Source organism: Silene latifolia, chromosome X (assembly GCF_048544455.1).
Source record: "Silene latifolia isolate original U9 population chromosome X, ASM4854445v1, whole genome shotgun sequence".
In the NCBI taxonomy this organism is placed as follows: domain Eukaryota; kingdom Viridiplantae; phylum Streptophyta; class Magnoliopsida; order Caryophyllales; family Caryophyllaceae; genus Silene; species Silene latifolia.
In genome coordinates, this window is record NC_133537.1 from 160,585,370 (window position 1) to 160,606,891 (window position 21,522).

General features: G+C 42.5%; 1 non-coding gene across 1 annotated transcript; it reads right to left on the bottom strand.

Annotated features, from left to right (window-relative positions):
• Nucleotides 1–2,296: 2,296 nt before the first annotated feature.
• LOC141625068 (small nucleolar RNA R71) lies at nt 2,297–2,404 on the bottom strand. Its single transcript, XR_012534866.1, has one exon. It is a non-coding gene; the product is annotated as a small nucleolar RNA R71 (small nucleolar RNA).
• Nucleotides 2,405–21,522: the final 19,118 nt, after the last annotated feature.

The following is a 21,522-nucleotide window of genomic DNA, read 5'->3' on the forward strand; positions in this document are numbered from 1 at the left end:
AAAATCATCTTACAAATTTTGGGTTAGATGAACAATTTCACAATACTTGGGAGAGATTATCTAAATTTTTCAACCTTCAAATTAGGAAAAATACACAAAAAATTATGTTTTACGGTGCCCTAGGACCCCGGACCCTGAGACGTAGATCCGCCAATGGTTGTGTGATAAGTGCATATTTTATATATTCACCCCCTATATTAGCTCCATTTTACATATCAATTAGCACTTATCATAGTGTTTTGAGCTAATATTTGTTATGCTAGTTGCATTTGCTACTTTCCACATGTTTTGTAGGATACTTAAGCTTTTTGGAGCTAAAATACTACAAGATGAGCTACTAGAGTGCAATGGCTAAACAAGACCAAGTATTGGACTAGCATGGAGTATTGGCATGGGTTTTGCATGAAGAAATTGATGGACTAATGTGTGTAATGCAGATATTGCCAACAATCAAAGTCAAGCCCAAGTTCAAGTCCAAGTCAAGGTGGAAAGCATTGGATATCAAGAAGCTTAAGATGCTATGAATTTAGAGCATTACCGGGTGATTAAGGAGCATTAAACATAAACATAGAGATTCCTCGAGCAATTAAGTGAGGATTTAAGAGAATTAACCCGAAAGACTACGCCCCCGATCGGGGCTGGCAACCCCGATCGGGGTTGGCTGCCTCTAGCTTGTTTACGTTTCACTCCCCTCCCCTATATAAAGGGGAGCCACTTCATAGCTTAGGCATCTCAATTTTTGCGTCTCATATACTTACAATATCCTTAAGCATTATAATTCTCTCAATAGTTTTCATTTTAGATTTCAATATAAGTTAAGCTTGTAGTTATCAACATTTGGTTCTTAATACATTTCAAGCATTTGGTTCTATTTGTTTCTTCCATACAAGTTCTTTTCTATTAAGGTATTTCTATTTCTAGTTCACAATTTTACATTTCTATTTAGTTCACGCATAGTTTATTATTAGTACTTTATTTACATTTCATTAGCATTTTTTATATTACATGTTATATCATTTAATTTATATAAATCACACAATCATGTTTAGCATTTCTTACAATATAGTTTATAATTTACACCTTAATATGAGTAGGTAAATTTCCTAGTCTAAGGGCTAGGGGAGCCTTGCAAAATCAAGTATATAACATGTTAAAATAGGTTGATAATAATATTGTTCAATTGTTTCTATTACATGTTTGTACCATAATGTTTAATCTTTGTTTAAGGTCTTATCCATTGGTTAAGTTTGTACATTCATTCTAAAAGTGGAGAGGCATGGAATCGAATTAGACAAAGCATGTGTAGTAGGACGACCTAGTCATGGACGAAAGTTTCTCTAGGACCCGGTCTATGGTTGATACTAATGCCGTAAGGTGGGTGTCTCTAAGCCTAAGCAATTGACAATGTTTTTAATACCGAGTTTTACATAATTATATATTTACCTCTGCATGTGTGACCCGACCCCCTTAGACTCCCTTTTATTATATAATTTACATCATAGTTTTTGTTAGTCATCAAACAACCAAACCCAAAAACGAAATCGATCTTGATAGAAATCTTCCCATAGCATTTCACAACTTAATTCCCGTTTACTTGTGTACGACCCATATTCCTACATTCATTTGTTGTTTAGGGTAATTATCTTTGCATAGGTACAGGATAAGCCTATCAAATTTTGCCGCCGTTGCCGGGAAAACGGTTTTATTACGTTTTGAATTGTCGATTTTTACCTTGTTTTCTTTTGTCTTGAGGAACACTTGTTCCTTGAGACCGTTACTTATCATTTTCCTAGAAATTGTTGTCTTATGCCCAGGTCCTCTCGTAGTGGAGAATTGCTTTCACTGGATTCCGACCCCGAGAAAACCTTTAGGAAGAAGGTTCTAGTTCATCATCTCCACCGCCACCGCCATCCCCAATCAAAAAGATGGTGAAGCTTTCCAGTCATTTCAAGCCCACCGCGGCTATGCTTCCAAGGGGTATAACTACTACCCAAATAAGAGCCGTGGATTTTGAGATCAAACCGGCTTTCATTGACCTTGTGGAAAGAAGGCAATTTGGGGGAAGTCCTTTGGAGGATCCCAACTTGCATATGCTAAATTTTTGTGACTATTGCTCCATGATTCGGCAAACGGGAGTCACACAAGCTCAAATAAGGGAGATACTTGTCCCTTTTTCATTGAAGGACAAGGCAAAGTTATGGATCAATAGCCTTGATAGAGAAGCCATGGGGATCACCAATTGGGAGTATTTGGCTCTTACTTTTTACCAAAACTATTTTACACCGGAGAAAACTCAAACATTGAGGAGCCAAATCACCGGATTCCGTCAATAAGCTCTTCAGAGCTTATATGAAGCTTGGGAGAAGTACAAGAAGCTACAAAGGCAATGCCCACATCATGGGCTAGATGATTGGTTTCTAGCTATAACATTCTACAATGGATGTTGTGCCGAGTCCCGAAGGATTCTTGATTCCGCCAACAATAGTCGGTTGATCAAATTGACACCGACCTTGCTCATGCCACGATTGAATCTATGGCGGTCCATGATGCACAATATGTCAATTCCCGCATTGTGCCACTCAAAGGTAAAGAAGAATCCTCCAACAACTCCATCTTGCTAGCTCAAATTGCCTCACTCCAACAACAATTGGCGGAAAGGGATCCTAGAGATTTCGTTCAACAACTTAATATCATGTATTCTACAAGTCAAATCATCATTTATGACGGTTGCGGAGGTGCGGGTCATTACATCGCTCATTGCCAAGCTCCTATTGAAGAGGTAAATGCCTTTCTAGCTTTAAGACAAAACGCTTATCCACCGGGTACATTCTCAAACACATATAATCCAAATACAAGATTTCACCCGAATATGTCTTATAGAAGCAACAATGTGCTCAATCCTCAATCCTCAACCCCACCACAACAAAATGCCTATGTCCCTCAACAACAAAAGTATAATCCTCCACCGGGTTATCAAAATCAACAAAGGCCCCCACAAAACAATTACCAACAAAATTAACCCCCATCACAAAATGGCCAACAAAACAACCAAGGAGGAGGTAAGCTAGAGGGCTTGATAGTCCAAATGCAAAAGAAATTATTGGCTCAAATCCAAAAGAATGAGCAAGCCCAAAATGCTGCGATCAAGATGTTGGAACAACAAATGGCTCAACTTGCCTCATCTAGCTCTTCAAGGAAAACGGGTCAACTACACCCTCAAGGTGAGCAACCACATGCTACCCTTAATGCTATCTCCTTAAGAAGTGGTACGAAATATGATAGGCCATCCATGCCCAAAGAAGATGAGGAGGTACTTGTTGAGTTGGAGATTTCTCCAAATGGTAAGGAAAGTGAAGATGTTCCAAAGAAGGTGGATAATCCACTTGTTGTTGAGAAAGTCAAGGAAGTGGAGGATGCTCCTCCAAAGAAAGATGTTGAAGCAAGGATTCCGGAAAAAATCAAAGTGCCATTTCCTCATAGATTGGCAAAGTATCAAAAGAATTCTCAATTCGGTAACTTCATAGAAGTTGTGAAGAATCTCCAGGTAACCGTCCCCTTTACCGAATTAATCACTCAAATTCCATCTTATATTAAGTTCATGAAAGACATTTTAACTAAGAAGAGGACTTTTGATGAAGTTGAAACGATAGCTCTCACCGCCGAGGTGAGTGCTCTTTTGCAAAATAAGTCCCCTCCTAAATTAAAAGATCCCGATAGCTTTTCTATTCCATGCACAATTGGCACCTATCAAATTGATAAAGCTTTATGCGATTTAGGTGCTTGTGTGAGTGTAATACCTTACTCTATTTGTGCTAAGCTTAATATGGGAGTCTTAAAATGCACTAGTGTCACATTGCAAATGGCGGACCGTTCCATAAAACGCCTGATCGGTCCGTTTCGTGTTCACAATTTAATAGATGTTGTCGTTGGGTCACGTCCGAATCAAAACACAATTTATAGCTTCACAAACAACTCTACAATTAGTAAAGAGGCAAGTAAAGGTCCGATCCCAAGGGACGGGAATTGAGATGAGATTTCTATTGAAACTAGTGGTGTCTTAGGGGTGTCACAATTTGGGTTGATGTAGAAGGTCACTAACTAAATAGCAATGAAAATAAATAAGCAAGATAAATTAAAAGGGTTGTAAACAATTGATAAAAAGCACTAGGGTGTCATGGGGTCATAGGGGAATCATGGGAATTGATCATACAAACATGTTCTCAAATTATAAGCAAGCAATTATTGTTGTGATGGATTGAGTTGGGTTATATCTTACAATCCTAAGAAAGTTTGGGTCCCGGAGCCGAATCGATTAGATTGTACAACACCTACAAGTCGACTTAGTCTTCCCTACTCAACAACATGCATGGTCTAATGAGACTTGAGTTGGTTTATGTCTTACAAGTCTCATTGAAAAGATAGGTGATGGGTAAAAAATGCAAGGATTCATAGGCTCACATTTCATCAAACATAACATGTGCATGAGTTGAGATCAAAACAAGCAAGCAAATAAACCATGAAAGCATATTTAAGCATGAATCATTCCCCATGTTGATTTCCCCTAATTACCCATTAACCCTAGCTAGGTCACTACTCACTCATATCATGTTGATCATGCTAGCAAGGTTGTCAATCATACCAACAAAAGGAAACATGATGAATAAATGAAAGTAATTAACAATAATTAAAAAGGGATTAAGAGAATTATACCTACTAATGATTCCAATAATAAAGCAAAGAATAAAAGAAGTACTTGATGCTTGATTGAGAGGTTGTCAATCTCCCAATAATAACCCAAATAATCTTCAATTACCCAAAATAAAGGATGAACAAAAGAGAGATTAAGGAAATAAAACTTGTATTAAAACTTGATTAATTGTTGATTACAATACTAAAGAGAGATTTGATTGATATTAACTACTCTAATAATTGATAAGAAGAACATGCCCTTCTAATTAGACTAATGGGGTATTTATAGTGGAAATTAGGTGGATGCATTAGGGTTAACTAAGGGCTAAACTAGTAATTACACTTTTTAGATTGAGTAGGGAGAATCCGGTATTTTTCGAAGGAAGGGCTTCTTTCTTTGTAGCTTGGAGAAGACGAAATTTATTGATCGAATCCGTGCGTATTGAGTCGGGACGGGCGGATTCAGCAGGGGAATACGGGCGTCTTCGGGGAATCCGGCGGATTTGTGGCTGCTGTCCAGCGTCTTTGAAGGAAGACGCACGGATTGTGCTTGTGGAGGACGGGGATTCGGGACAATCCGCTCGGATTGTAGCAAAGACTATTTCTTCTTCTTTTCTTCCCTTTTCTTCATAAAATCCTTGGGGATTTCCTCGGGGATGCAAGGATCCTTTCTCAACATTGCTCATCTACTATCATATGTACAAAGGCCTTCTAATCTTGTCTCTCCTTGATGCTTGGTCATTGAATTCAATCAATTTAGTCTTGTTTTGCCATGAAAATGCAAAATTTTCACTCCTTTCCTACCAAGGGATCAAAATCTCAAAGAATATGCAAAACAAAGAACTAAAGACAATAAATGACCCAAATATGCACTAAAAAGCATGGGAACAAGGCTAATTTGGGGGCTAAATATGCGCTAATTATGGTCACATCAACGCCCTTTGGGAGTTTTGGAGGATGTTCCCGTTAAAGTTGGTAAGTTTTTCATTCCGGTTGATTTCATTGTCCTTGACATGGCCGAAGATGCCCAAATCCCAATCATTATAGGAAGACCCTTTTTACATACTGCGAGTGCGTTAATTGATGTCAAAAATGGTAAAATTACATTGGAAGTGGGCGACGATGAGGTCACATATAATTTGAATAGTGCCATGAAGAGTCCCATGATAGAAGAGTCTTGTTATTCTATTGACATTTTTGATGTTGTTGACATTGTTATAGAAGACTCTACACCTCGATCTTTATCTAAAGATCCCTTGGAGGCACTCTTGCTATTAGAATCATTTGCTGGTGATGATGAGATTGGAAATAAGGAGATTGATGCTTTGGAGCAACAATTGGATGGAGAAGAGCTATCATTGGAGGAAAGCTCACACTTTGTAGGTTTGGTTGCTACACCTCTAGACCTTGAGGTACAAAAACCCGAACTTAAGCCTCTTCCTTCCAATTTGAGGTATGCTTTTCTAGATAATGAGGAGATAAGTCCGATAATCGTTTGTGCTAAGTTAGATGAGAGTCAATTGGCTAAATTGCTTCATGTCTTAAGGTCTCACAAGAAAGCCATTGGTTATAAACTTCACGATTTAAAGGGCATAAGCCCCAAATTTTGCATGCATCGAATTAATCTTGAGGAAGATCATAAACCATGTCTCCAAGGTCAAAGACGACTAAATCTTAACATGCAAGAAGTGGTAAAAAAGGAAGTACTTAAATTGTTAGATGTGGGAATTATCTATGCTATTTTCGATTCTAAATGGGTGAGTCCGGTCCAAGTGGTTCCTAAGAAAGGAGGAACCACCGTAGTAAAAAATGATAAAAATGAGCTAATTCCAACTAGAATTGTGACGGGTTAGAGAATGTGCATTGACTATAGGAGGCTCAATTTAGCCACCAAGAAAGACCACTACCCATTACCTTTTATTGACCAAATGTTGGAACGGTTGGCATGTCACATGTATTTTTGCTATCTATATGGTTATTTTGGGTTCTTTCAAATACTCATTCACCCGGATGAACAAGAGAAGACCACATTAACATGTCCCTATGGTACCTTTGCTTACCGTAGAATGCCCTTCGGTCTATGTAATGCCCCCGCCATTTTCCAACGTTGCATGATAAGCATCTTTTTCGACTTTATCGAGTCTATCATGGAGGTGTTTATGGATGAATTTAGTGTCTATGGTTCTTCTTTTGATGCATGTTTGGCTAACTTGTCTAAAGTTTTGAAGCGTTGTGAAGAGGTTGATTTGGTGTTAAATTGGGAAAAGTGCCACTTCATGGTGAATGAAGGAGTGGTGCATGGTCATATTGTCTCGGAAAGAGGAATTGAAGTGGACCGTGCTAAGGTCCAAGTTATTGAGCAACTACCCCCACCGGTAAATGTGAAGAGTGTAAGGAGTTTCTTGGGCCATGCGGGATCCTACCGCCGTTTCATTAAAGATTTTTCTAAGATCGCCAAACCCCTTACGGAGCTTCTTTTAAAGGATGCAAGCTCCCTTTGTGTTTACTAACGATTATCTTGAGTCTTTTAATAGGATCAAGAAGGCTTTAATTTCCGCACCTATCTTCCAATCACCGGATTGGAACTTGCCGTTCGAGCTCAGGTGTGATGCAAGTTACTATGCGGTAGGTGTCGTGCTAGGACAAAGAAAGGACAAGGTTCTCCATGTTATCTACTATGCTAGAAAAACCATGGATGCGGCTCAAATCAACTATACCACCACGGAGAAAGAGCTACTTGCCATTGTCTATGCTTTAGACAAATTCCGCTCTTACTTGATCGGTTCAAAAGTCATTGTTCATACCGATCATGCCACACTAAAGCACCTCCTAGACAAACAAGAAGCTAAGCCAAGGTTGATACGATGGATCTTGCTCTTGAAAGAGTTTGATCTTGAGATTAAAGACAAGTAGGGGGCCGAAAATGTTGTTGCCGATCACCTATCCCGTTTGAAGTTCAATGATGGAGGTATTGAGTTACCTATTGATGATTCCTTCGCCGATGATGTTTTGATGGTGTTGGAAGCCAATACTCCTTGGTATGCCGACATAGCCAACTTTTTAGGTGGAAGAGAATTGCCACCCAACCTTTCATATCAACAAAAGAAGAAGTTCTTACATGATGTCAAGTTCTTCCTATGGGACGATCCAAACTTGTTCACACATTGCTCCGACGGGCTATTCCGGAGATGTATCCCACAATGGGATGTGAAAGGGGTGCTAGAAAGATGCCATTGTTCTCCTTATGGTGGTCATCATGGACCATCCAAGACCGTTGCAAAGGTGTTGCAATCCGGTTTCTATTGGCCAACTATGTTCCAAGATGCTAAAATTTTCGTGATGGCTTGCGATGCTTGCCAAAGGACGGGTTCTATATCAAGGAGGCACGAGATGCCTTTAAATGGTATCTTGGAAGTGGAGGTATTCGATGTTTGGGGTATTGATTATCAAGGACCATTTCCTTCCTCAAAAGGGAATCGGTATATTTTGGTTGCCGTTGATTATGTCTCTAAATGGGTAGAGGCAATTGCTACTCCAACAAATTATGCTCGTACCGTGATCAACTTATTCAAGAAGATCATATTTCCAAGGTTTGGTGTTCCAAGAGCGGTCGTTAGTGATCGTGGTACTCATTTTGGTGAGAAACAACTTGATGCTTTAATGGAGAAATATGGAGTCTATCATAGATGAGGCTTCGGCTACCATCCACAAACTAATGGCCAAGTGGAGGTTTCTAACCATGAGATCAAGTCCATACTTGAGAAGGTTGTTTCAAAGTCACGAAAGGATTGGAGTATGAAGCTCGATAACACCTTGTGGGCTTACCATACCGCATATAAGACACCTATTGGTACCTCACCATATAGGTTGGTCTATGGAAAGGCGTGTCATCTTTCCGTTGAGATGGAACAAAAGGCTTATTGGGCGGTTAAGGAGCTTAACATGGATCCGAAATTGAGTGGAGAAAAGCAGTTGTTGCAACTCAACGAACTTGATGAATTCCGCTTACAAGCTTATGAGAGCTCCCGTCTCTACAAGGAGAGAACAAAAATATGGCATGACAAGAAGATATTGAACAAAGAATTTCAAATTGGTGATAAGGTGTTGCTATTCAATTGCCGTTACAAGCTATTTCCGGGAAAGTTACGATCACGGTGGACCGGTCCATATACCGTCACAAATGTCAACAAGTTCGGTTCAGTTGAAGTGAAAACCACCAAGGGCGAAAAATTCAAAGCAAATGGCCATCGTTTGAAGCTCTACCATGAGAATGTGATCGTTGGTGTGATAGAGGAAATGACCGTTCAACCTCTACCAAAGAAAGCTTAAACCGACTCAAGCTTTTTCGTCGTGCGGGACGTTAAACCAGCGCTTCTTGGGAGGCAACCCAAGCTTTTTATTTGCTTTTATTTATTTTTGTTTTTAATTTTCTGCAATTTAATGTTTTTCATAGATTAGTAATAAAATACTCGACTTGACGATGTTTCGTTTTGTGATTTTTAGGTGAAAATGAAGAAAGGAGACTTAGAAGAGAATCTGGCACGCTTCCCCATGCAAGAACCCCGTTCAGGGACATAGTTTTCAAGAAACGGAACGGAATTGAAAAGTAATACGGAAACAAGTCAAAAAGCCGAAGAACAGGTCAACCCCGATCGGGGTTGCCAGCCCCGATCGGGGTCGTGGTTTTATGATTTCTTGCCAACTGCTTTATACGGGTAATTAAAGAAAAAAGAACAAATTTTTCTATCACTTTGAAAACCCGACGGTACCTTCTCCTCTCTATCTCTATCATTTTTTCTTCATTTCTTCACCTACAATCACAAGGAACATCACTTTCTTCATCAATTTTGCAAGAATCAATTAACCATTAACATCAATTGGTAAGTTTTCTTCCCTTTTCTCTTTAATTTCATCCATTTCAGTCAATTAAATCGAATTATGCAAACCCTAACTCAATTTGGTGGAATTTGATTTTGTGCTTTTTAGTGCTAGAAATTGATTGTAGAATGCTTTATTCATGTTTGTAGTATGAATTAGTTCACTAGTTCGTTCTATTATGTCTATTTGAATGAATTTTGGTTTGCCTTAAGATGAATTTTTGTCTTAAATTTCAGAAAAATGGCACCAAGAAAACCTCCTACCCAAGGTGCTTCTAAGAGGAGAAGAGGTGAGGCGGAACCCTCCCATGTTGTGGAGGATGTGAAAATGGAAGAGGTCCCGGAGTGGCAAGACCCGGATTTTCCCGGAGTGATCTTCAATTCATAAAAGCAATACAACAATTGGGTCATCCTAAAGAGCAAAGGTATAAAACCAACCAAATTTATCAACCAAGCTTCTTTAAACAACATTAGAATTTAGAAAAATGTTAAGACTTTGTTTAAAAATCTTGGTATGAAGCATTGTTATACAATGAATTATAAAACCTTTCCCGAACTCACCCTTGAGTTCTTAAGCTCTTTTGAGTTTCGTAGGTCTAGGAACCCCGGGTTTGTGCTTTTTGTGACCTTTCGATTGTTTAATGAAGACCATAGGATGGCCCTATCGGATTTCGCTAACATCTTCCAATTGCCCCATAAAGACTTACCTACCGAATCACCTGACTCATATAACCCCGTTTTGACATGGAATGCCATTTCTCACTTCCCTTTTCAAAGTTGGGACCATTGCCCTCATCAATTTATACATTACCCCGACATAAGGGTTTGGCAAAGGTTTATGGGATAAACCTTTTTTGGGAGAAATGAGCCTCACTCGGTGAGGAAAATTGAGGTACAGATTTTGGGTGCTTTCTTGAATGTTAATGGTGATGATGAATGGGGAATCAATATCCCCTACCACTTTGCGGTCCACTTGACCAAACAATATAACCCCAAGAATAGTTGTATTGTCTTAGGAGGGTTGGTTACAAAAATTGCTCACCATTTGTGTAGGTTCAACCAAGAGAACACCAACTTGAGACCATTGCTTGTGTCTAGGGAAAAAGGGGTTGAGCTATATTATGAGTATTTTCTTTCTTGTAATTGGTTTAGGGATTCTTACCCTAACATGGGTTGGAAGATAGGTAGGCAAGACTCCATTAGTCTACCCGAAGAAAGGACAGAAATTAAGGCTTTAGTCCACACTAAGCCTTATCATGGGAGTGCCCCTTTTACTAGACCTGCTTACCATTTGGACCTAAGAGGTGAGCCAAACACCACCGTTGAGCGGCATGAGAGAGGTCAACCCTATCAAGCACGTCATTCCACCTCTAGTGTTCATTCACCTTCTAGCATGGAAATGATGGAAATGATGCGGGAATTGAACTTAGGTGTTAATACAATTCGTGATGACCAACGACTTGCTTTGTATCCAATTTATGATCATTTTGCTAGACAATGAGTGATCTAACCCGAGGGGCCACACCCTTAATTTTATACTTATCCTCCGGGTGGATTTTCTCCTCCCATTCCCATTCCCACTCCCCCTCCTTACAATGATGCAGGTACATTTACTACATATGCACCTCGTCCGAATTTTTGTGGTTCGGATTATGGTGTTGAGGCACTACAAGGAGGCTATGGTGGATATGGTGGCTATGGAGGGTATGGTGGGTATAGTAGCTATGGTGATGGTCTTGGTAGTGGCCACAACATTGGTGAGTATGTCACTCCTCTTCAAGAGGATGATTCAAGTAGAAGTGGTTAACAAGGTGAATCAAATGGTAGTGGTAAGAAGAAGAAAGGAAGGAAGGGGTTCAACTTTTGGCCCTTTTGTTAGATGATTGATGAAAATGTCCCCCAAATTCATGCTAGCTTGGGGGGAGGCTAGCAAGTCGAGTAAGTTTTTAATTGCTTTGCATTTTAGTATAGGTCTTGCAACCCATTAAACATGACCTCTAGTCCGTCCTGTTTTGTGCTTTGAGCCATTTTTATGATTTGGTTGGGTAATCTGAATTGTTGGCATATTGAGGACAATGTTATGTTTAGCTTGGGGGGAGATTGCATTTGCATATAGTGTAGTTTGCATGTAGTGTAGAAATTTGAAAATTTTTGAGAGAAATTTTTGTGCTTTTTGCTTGTGTATCACCTACTTTCCTCTTTGCTTCTCCTAATGATAGCTTTTGGCTAATGATTTGTTCTTATATGATGGGATAATAGCTACATGGGGATGTCATGACATAGTAGGTGGGAGATGGAAAATGAACCGAATAGGCTTGATCTTGACTATTGGCAAGCTACAAAATGGTAAGGTAGAACCTCTTTTGACCGATGCATCCATATCCGGTCTCTCTTAGGTGAGTGTAGGTGTCTCCTTATGATGTGTGTTTCATCAAAATGCACAAGTATGGTTCTCATGTCATCTCTTGGTAAGCATGCATTCATTTGTTATAGCATTTTGGAGCTATTCACATGAATATATTTGCCTTTTTGACCCCTTCACAAACATTTTTCCTAGCTACATTATAACTTGCCTACCTTGTTGAGCTAGTAGCTTTGTTTTATTTTGTTTGGGTGCTCAATTGGGATTTGTTTTAAAGTTTGATTATCATGTGAGCTTGATCTTATTGCTTAAGAAAGAAAATGAAAGAGAAAGATGATGAAAAGAGATGATGGAAAATTGAGAAAAAAAAAAGTTGAGAAAAGAAAGAAAAGAAAAAGAATGAAAAAAAAAGCATGAAAATGAAAAAAAAAGTATGAATTGGAAAGACAAAAAGAGAAGAAGATGTTGATGTGAGAAACTTTTATGCATTATTCATATATTTTGGAGAGTTTTCTTATGATTTGAATTGTAAAATTGGGTTAGAATTGGGATTGATCATCCTTACATTTGGTTGTTGTTAGCTTGACATTAGCTCCACAATCCATAATTCATTTGTTCCCCCTCCTTACCCATAGCTTTCTGACGATTTTCCACGCCGGTGAGCAGGATTTGCGTGGGACTGGGCGGCGGAGTGAAGCCTGACCTTGATGTTCCTTTGTCTGATCTGGTCTGGGCTGAGACAACAGGGGTCCTGGGAGGTAGAGAGGCTTTTGTTGTCGGTATGATTCTTGGGGTGTGTCCGGGAGCCTGCGTGGCCACTGTCGATGTTGGACTTTCGGTAGACGATGGTGGTGGCGATGGCTGCCTGCTCCCTGACATGGCTTCAGATACTTGTTTTTCCATTGTATATCTAGAATATCAACGATTGACGACCACAATGCCCCACGGTGGGCGCCAAACTGTTTAGGTATTTTTACCCAAATCGATTAATTAGGGTCAATGTAGTCTATATTCGTTGGTCGATTGTATGATGATTTGTATGTCAATAAGTAAACGGAAAAAATAAGGTACGTAATGTAAATTGACACGTAAGATTTTGGTGACGCGGAAAACCCAATGTGGGAACAACCGCGGGAGGGACGGTACCATGCCAAGTATTGCACTATATGAATTGGAGGATGATTACAATTGTGATGCGTAGCTAATCCTGCTGGCCCTAGGCGTCAGGCCTGCAAGATCCAGAATGAGCGTATATTATTTGCTGAGATATGATCTCGATTATTGTTGTATGAATGAATACGGATGTGTTGAATGAGTCGTCTTGGATGTCCACTTTGATTTGCTTCCTTGGCTATTTATAGGGTAAGAACCCTAGACATGTCCTACCTCGAATATGGAAAGGGAATATTATTTTCATAAGGACTTCTTTCCAAACCCGAACTCTTTTACCAATTCTCCCCAATCTCCCTAACTTCTCCCTAACTTCTCCCTGACTTCTCCCTAACACTCCTTTCCTTAACGCGGGCACCTTCTATGACAGGCTCTTGATCCTTCTCAAGCCCATCTCCCCTTTTCCTGACCGCGGGCTCCCTTCCTCCTTACCTCTTCTTTTGTAATCTTTATCTTATCAAATGGGCCTTTTCTATTATGCTATTTTTAGCCCAAACAGTTTGCCCTAAATTTCTTGCGAAGTACGCTTTCAAGTATCGAGCAAGGAATTTTACGTAACCAAATGCTAAACCCTACGCCGTCTTTTCTCTTCTTCCCAAGCATCCCATCATTTCCAGCCGCCCTACTCCTCTTTCTCTGCACCCAACTCCCTCTCTCCTCTTTATAACTCCAACGTCCCTCTTCACTCTCATTAACCACTTCAAATTATTTCAAAAACTCATCTCTCTTAAACCCTCAATCTTCCTTCCCCTTTATTCTCCACCGGCTTCACTGTTTCCCCTCCCCGTCTCCATCACCAGGTAATCCATCTTCTTCTCTCCTTTTAATCTTCATTTTCTCTCTCCATCATGGGCAAAACTCGACAGTCTTCGTCAACCCCTACACCCTCCGACCGCAATCTTGACCCTACTTTCCCTTCTCGGGGACTTTTCAAACACCCACATGATTGTGACTCCGTCCTAACTCCGGCCGACATTCCGACGATCAAGAACCTGCTTGGTCTTGGTGATGGGGTGGATATCGACATCCCTGAACCGGGACAGAAAGCTGACGCCCTCCGTCTAGGGTGGGTTTGCTTCTACCTATATCCGTTTAGATATGGCCTCCGTTTCCCTTTCCCTAAACTCATTCAAGATTTTATCTTCACCAACAATTTCGCCATGGCACAAATCTCTGCCGCCATTTGGCGAGTTCTTCTCTATTCTCTGGCCGCTGGTCAGAGTACTGGCAAATCTGTCACCTTGGGCGATCTGGCCCATATGTACAACATCAGGTCCCTGGGCAGGGGTCAATTCTCTTTCCGGGGCCGTGGAGAGGCTCCCTTCAAACATGTGTCAAAATCTCGTGATGATAAATGGTTTGAGGGCTTCTTCTACGTGAGGAAGGACTCCATCCAGCCTCCTGCCGATTATATTTTCGAGAAATGGGTTCTGACTTCGAGTAAGCAGCTTTCCTGTTACCTGATTCGTTTTATCTTGCTGCTACTAGCTTACTTCATCGCCTTCGTGCAGGCCCCTGCGACCTCACCCGTATCGCCGCCAAGATCCCTGCCTGCAGCAAGCTGTTCAGCATTTCTGAGTCTGAGAGAAAGTTCCCAGACCTGCTTCCTTGTTTTTCACCTGCTTCTTCCTCCAATCCTCCTCAATCAGCCCACAGTATGTCTTCTGGTAAGGTTTCTGTAGCCACTCTCGCTTGCATGCAATTTCTGCGGACGTTTTAAGCATTCTGTCGCCTGAGGCTATGCGTGCTTGCACGTTCAAAAGTCGATCAACTGGAACTCATCCTCCAAAGTGTTAAAAGAAAGAGACCCTCTGCCAGCCCCGATGTGGCCTCTGCCTCCAAGAGGAGTGCTCTGGCTGCCTCTTTTCAGACTCCTCCCACAGTTTCCAGTTCGGCTGCACGCGTGCCCCTGGAGGTTAATCAGTTATCTCGCCATCCGCCTACTCCTCCTGCCAGTCCTCGTGCTTCGTCTAGTGGGGGCATCATTGCTCATTTCCCAGAAGGCTTTGGAAATGTGGACAAGGTGTCGTAGTGGCAGGAGATTGATCAGTTGCTCTTTCCTCCTGTTGAGGAAACGTTTGCGGAGTTCACCCTAGAGGAGATGGCCGAAAATGACGTGCACAACGCCTTCATGGTAAATATTCTTCGCCCTCTACCTGTCTGCCTATCTGCTTCTTGCTTAAATTCTGCCTCTCAGCTCTCTTGCTGACTTCGGATTATTTATGCCCCAAACTCTTCAGTCTGCACTCTACAACAGGAAGATGATCAACATAGTGCAGACCACCAGCCGTGCTACCAGCGTCAAGAATCAGGAGCTGAAGGAGACTGTTGCGGATCTGGCGCAGCAGCGGGTTGATCTGAAGGAGCGTGTGGTGGAGCTGAAGACTGAGCTTGCTGTCACCAAGAAGAAGTTGAAGGAGGGGGCTGATCAGCTGGCTCGAACCCAGGCCGTGTGCAGCACTTTCTCTAACTCCCTCAAGCGTTCTGATGAGAAAATTAGCGAGTTGATTTCCCTGGCCACCAATGTTGTTGCATATGCTACCTGGAGGGGAAAGATCAGTGGGATGCGTGCTGCCCTTGAGGAGGCTCCCACCCAGCAGACCATAGAGGAAGAGGAGAAGCAGCTGGAGATGCTCTACCCTGCTCAACCTGATCTGAGTATGCCGATGCCTAAGGTTGGTGTGGTGAATTCTCTGCTTATTGGCCGAGCAGTCGGGGGTTATCTTTGGAATGTCCCAGGATGCTGCTGACGGAGCTCAGGGAGCTATGGCGGCTGAGGATGCTCAGGCTGAAGCAGTACCTGAAATGAGAGGTCAGCAGGCAGAGGAGATGCCAGAGGTGGAGGTCATTAATGTGACCGATAATTAAGTTTTTATATTTTGATGAACTTTTTGGCAGTCTGGCCCAGAGGTGGCAGACTTTGTAAGTTTTTAAACTTGTTCTTGTGTTTGCTCCGCCGGGGTGGCGGTTAAACTTGGGCCGTATTTTTGGCCATATTTTGAAATGCCCCTTGTCATAGTTTGGCAAGGTTTTAGCTTACATATCGTGTGTTTGTTTGTTTATCTTCCCTGTTTTTAGGAAGTTTGTGCCGTGTCAGTCTGTTTGACTGATTTAGGCGAGTCCTGTCACCCTGAAAAGGATAACGTTATGACTCAGCTAGCTACCGTGTCAGCCTGATGGCTGATTTAGGCGTATGCCGCAATGTAAGGAGGAGTGGCCGTGTCAACCTAGGAGGCTGATTTAGACCAGCCTGGTCAGCCTGAAAAGACTGACCCAGACCAAGCTAGCTGCCGTGTCAGCCGAATGGCTGATTTAGGCGTATGCCGCAGTTTTTGGACTACTTAACCTTGTTCATGACGCAAGGTGTGTTCATCTCGTTTAATGCCAAGAGGGGCGTCATTGAGGCAAGTTTATCGTCTTTCTAGGACCAGATGGAGACGCTGCAGGATTCTGGTAGCGCAGATATCCCTACGTTCCATGTTCGTTTTTGCATGCATGCTGGGGCCCTGATTAAGTGTGATTAGTGCGAGCTACGTCCAGGGGGTGGTATCAGGGGTAGCCGGATAAGCGTATTCATTGTCACCAGGCTCCCTTTCGTATGTTCCACAGTCCACTGGTGAGGGTGCTCCTTGTGGAGAAAATAGGTTGGGCATGTTGGAGTGCCGTGTGCCTTGTCACCCCGCGTTGGCATTGATACTGATCCGTTGCTAGACATCCTTTCAAAGTACCATAGATACAGAATTCAAAGTGATGTATTTAGATAAGCCGAAAATAAGAAAATCTATTAAAATGATGTGAAGTACTTGTCGCCATCTCATGGGGTACTGTGAGCGGTGTGGTCCCGGATGACGCGCCAAACCACACCATCCAATAGCGAGTTTAAAGTTTAAAAATAACTTAAAGATACGAAATAAGAGTGGCGGCAAGTATGCCTACTACCGGATTTTTATTTTATCTTTTTAAAAATGATTTGGCTTCTCATAGTACATTATTTCGAAAGCTAGAGTCTACTTATTATTAAAAGTAATATCTCTTGAGGTGAAGTATATTCCATGGGCGTTGTATGATTTGACTGTCCATAGTCATCGATCTGATGCGCCATGGCCAACAACTCCTTCTACCTGGTATGGTCCTTCCCATTTGTAGGCGAATTTGCACCTTTTCGATTTTTGGTGTTTTGAAACACCTCTCGAAGAACCAGGTCTCCTACCTCCAGGAGCCTGACTTTCACATTCTTGTTGTAACTTCCCGGCCACCGATCGTTTGTAGGTAGCCGACGGATTTTTTGTGCTTGCTCGCACTCGTCAATTGTGTCCAGGCTTCGGTCATCTCCACATTGTTCGTTCCTCGTCATATTTTCATACCGTGAGTGGGAACTAGAACTTCGATGGAATGACCGCTTCGCGCCAAACACCAGTCAAGGGTGTTTGACCTGTTGCTATCTTTGGCGCGTTCGTCGGGACCATAACACTAGTGGCAACTCATCCGTCCACTTTCCTCCTAACTCCCGTAACCTCCTTCTCGGATTGTCCATAATAATTTTATTCTTTGGATTCAACTTGTCCATTGGACTTTGGAGTCCTAGGTGCTGACTTCTTTAAGGTGATATTCCACCTGGCACAGTATCCTTCGGTATCGTTGGAGATGAATTGTGAGCCATTGTCACATATGATTTCTGATGGGATAACAAATCTGCAAACGATGTTTCGTTTTATGAATGAAATGACTTGCTTGTCTTTTACCTCCGTGAATGCTTCTGCCTCTATCCACTTGGAGAAGTAGTCTGTCATTGCTAGCATCTAGGTTCTGTTTCCTGTGGCCCGTGGTAGGGGGCCTACTATGTCCATGCCCCATGCCATGAATGGCCAAGGAGAGATGATAGGGTGCAGAGGCTCTGCTGGCTGGTGGATCATGGGCGTTGAGCGTTGGCAGGCATCACATTTTTGTGCATACGCTGCTGCATATGCTTTCATTGAAGGCTAATAATATCCCTGTCTGAGTGCTTTACTTGCCAGACTCCTGCCCCCTGCATGGTTTCCATATTCGCCACTGTGGAGAGCATGTAACACAGTCTGCGCTTCTTCCTTGTCCAGGCACCGTAGGTAGGGGCTCGCTAGCGACTTTCTCGAATAATATATCATCAATAAGTATGAATCGAGGCCTTTATCTTAAAAGCTCTTACTTCCTTCTTATCATCTGGTAGCTTGTTATGGCGCGGCCCGGGCCTAGGTAAGGTGTGCGCCGGTTGTCCATTGGATCGGCTACCGGTCAAAGGCGCCCGCCCGTTTGACCAAGAGCTCTCACCTTCCTCTCAGAATCGCTTGGATTTCCTTTTCGCTTTGTGGATCCTCCAGTTCACCCTTGTCTATTCCGTCTTCCTTCTGGATAGAGGGTTCCAAAGATATGTGCTATTGGAATCTTTGGATAGCTCTGTTGGCTTGAATGTTGCCCCTAGGGTTGCTAGGGCATCTGCTTCCACGTTCTGGTCTCTGGGGACCTGTTTAAGCTTGCAAGTTTCGAATTTTTGTTTTAATTCCTTTGCTACTTTTAGGTATGCTATCATCTTCGAATCTCTGGCTATAAATTCATCATTCACATGGTTGACTATTAACAGGGAGTCACTGGATATGAGCAGGTGTCTGACCCCTGACTCTAGTGCTAGCTTCATTCCCAATATCAAGGCCTCGTATTCTGTTTCATTGTTGGTTGCCTTGAATTCACATCTTTACTTGCGCTATCGATCTCCTTGTGTTGATCGCAGAATTAATCCTACACCGCCCCCCTTTGGTTGGAGGCTCGTCGATATGCATCCGCTAGACTTACGTGCGCTTGCTTCCTTCTAAAGTGAGGATCTCGATTCGCGATTCGGATGGTCGGATCAAGTCGACACGAAGTCGGCCGATGTCGTGATTTGATTGATGTTCTAGGGTCGTATTGGATGTCGTATCCACTGAGGTGTACAGACCATTTAGACATTCTTCCTGATAGCTCAGGCCTCCTCATGATAGCTTTTAGCAGGTAGTTTGTCACAACATGTATGATGTGTGACTCAAAATAGGGACTAGATTTGCGAGATGCTACTACCAATGCTAGTACTAACTTTTCAAGAGATGTGTACCTGGTCTCTGCAGCGGGGCAGAGACTTGATTACGTAGTACATCGGTGGTTTTGCTCCTTTTCTTGCTCTCGACCAGGACAAAGACTCATCGCTACTTCTGTGACAGTGGGTATTGGAATAATGGTTCACCTGGCTTTGGTTTTGTGGCGGTGGCGGAAATTTCGAGATAGTGTTTCAGGTCTCTCGAAGGCTTGCTCGTGTTCACGGTCCACTCAAACTTCTGGCTTTTCCTTAGCACGTCGTAAAATTGCCTCGCATTTGTCGAAGATCTTGAAATGAACCTGTTCGTGGTGTTACCTTTCCGCTAGTCTTTGAACATCCTTAGGTTTCTCGGGTGATTCCAGTGTAAGATGACTTTGATCGCTCGATCTGGCTTCTATTCCTCTCTCGAGTTATAATATAGCCTAAGAATTTGCCGGAAGATACCCGAAGGTGCATTTAGATGGGTTTAATTTCATCTTGTATTCTCCGAGGGTCTTGAATGTTTCGCGGATGCCGCATATGATCTTTGGCTTTTTCTGATTTCACCATCATGTCATTAATGTACACCTCCATGGTTCTTCCTATTTGCTCTTTGAATATGCGGTTAACCAACCTTTGATATGTGGAGCCTGCGTTCTTTAGGCCGAACGGCATGACGTTGTAGCAATATATTCCTCTTTGGGACATAAATGCTGTCTTCTCGTGGTCTGCAGGATCCATCTTGATCTGATTGTATCCACTCCATGCATCCAGAAATGTTAGCATCTCGTGTCCAGCTGTTGCATCTACCATTGCATCAATATGAGGCAGCGGGAATGGATCTTTAGGACATGCTTTGTTGAGATCAGTGAAGTCCACACATACTCTCCACTTCCCATTCTTTTTAGGCACCACCACTACATTAGACAACCATTCTGGGTATTTCACTTCTCTTATCTTCTTTCTGCCCAGCCGTCTACTTCCTGGTTGATTACCTTATTTTCTCTGCCGCAAACTTTCTCCTTCTCTCTTTGGATGGGTTTACACTTTGGGTCCACGCTAAGCTTGTGTGTTATGATGGATGGATCTATGCCTATCATATCTTCGTGTGACCATGCAAAGCAGTCCATGTTATCTTGTAAGAACTTGACTAGGTGCTGTCGTAAGCTTCTTGTACATCTCCAATGAGCATGGTTCTCTCTGGGTGTAGCTTGTCCAGGTTAATCTGATCCAGCTCTTCTGCTGGGGGTTCGATGTATTCGTCCTGGATAGGCTGCTTCTGTAATTGCTATGCGGGAGGGCTGACAGTGCACTTGAGTGCCTTCTTGTAGCAACCTCTAGCTTCCTCCTGATCTCCTCTTATCGTTTCTACTCCCCATGGGGTGGGGAACTTTATGCACTGGTGATATGTTGAAGGGACTGCTTTCATCTGGTGCAGCCATGGTCTTCCTAGGATGACGTTGTAAGTAGAGGGGCCATCTATAACCAGGTACCTGACTTGCTTGTTGACTCCTCCCACATAGATGGGGATGATTATCTCACCTAGCGAGCCGGTTGTTTCTCCGCCTGAAGCCTACTAGCGGAATAGTCTTCTTCTCAGAATCCTTCTTGAATCCCATGTTCTCTATGGTTTTCAAAGATGATTAAGTTAACCGAGCTTCTGTATCTACCAAGACCTTTCTTCTTCGTGCAATTGGCCATTGACAAGGTGATAATAAGTGCGTCATGGTGTTCTCGTTCATCATATGTATCTCCTTCATCAAAGCTTTCTTTGTGTCGGTCGTGAGAAATTCTCGCAAGAATTAGTGGCTGTCTCCTTTGATTTCGGTGGCATGTCTCTTAGTGTTGAGTATGTCAGGCCGCTTAAGTTTGAGCTGCCTGTTATCACGTTTATAATTTTAGTGCATGTGGGTGGGTCTGCCGGCTTGGCGGAACCTACATTATCCTGCTGCTTGCCCCCACGTGGTAACAGGTGGCTCAGCTTTCCTTGTTCGTACAGGCGCTTGATCTCTCTTTTCAATGTGTAGCAATCCTCAGTGTTGTGTCCGATATCACGATGGAATTCACACTTCTTCTTGCTATCCTTTCTCCAAGCTTGCTCTCCTACTGGTGGGTTAGGCCACCTGACTCCATCTCCCATCTCCCTGAGTGCCTTCAAGATTCCTCCGATACTGTGGTGAACCCATACCGCCAGGGTGGGGAGTAGCCGGTTTTCCTCGACTCGTTGACTACCCTCCCATATGGTCCGTATCTCTCGTCCTTCTTGTTGGTGGTTTGCTTTCTTCCCGATTTCTCCACACGGTGAAGTACTAGAAATACTTGGCGCGCTCGTAAGTCGGCTCGCT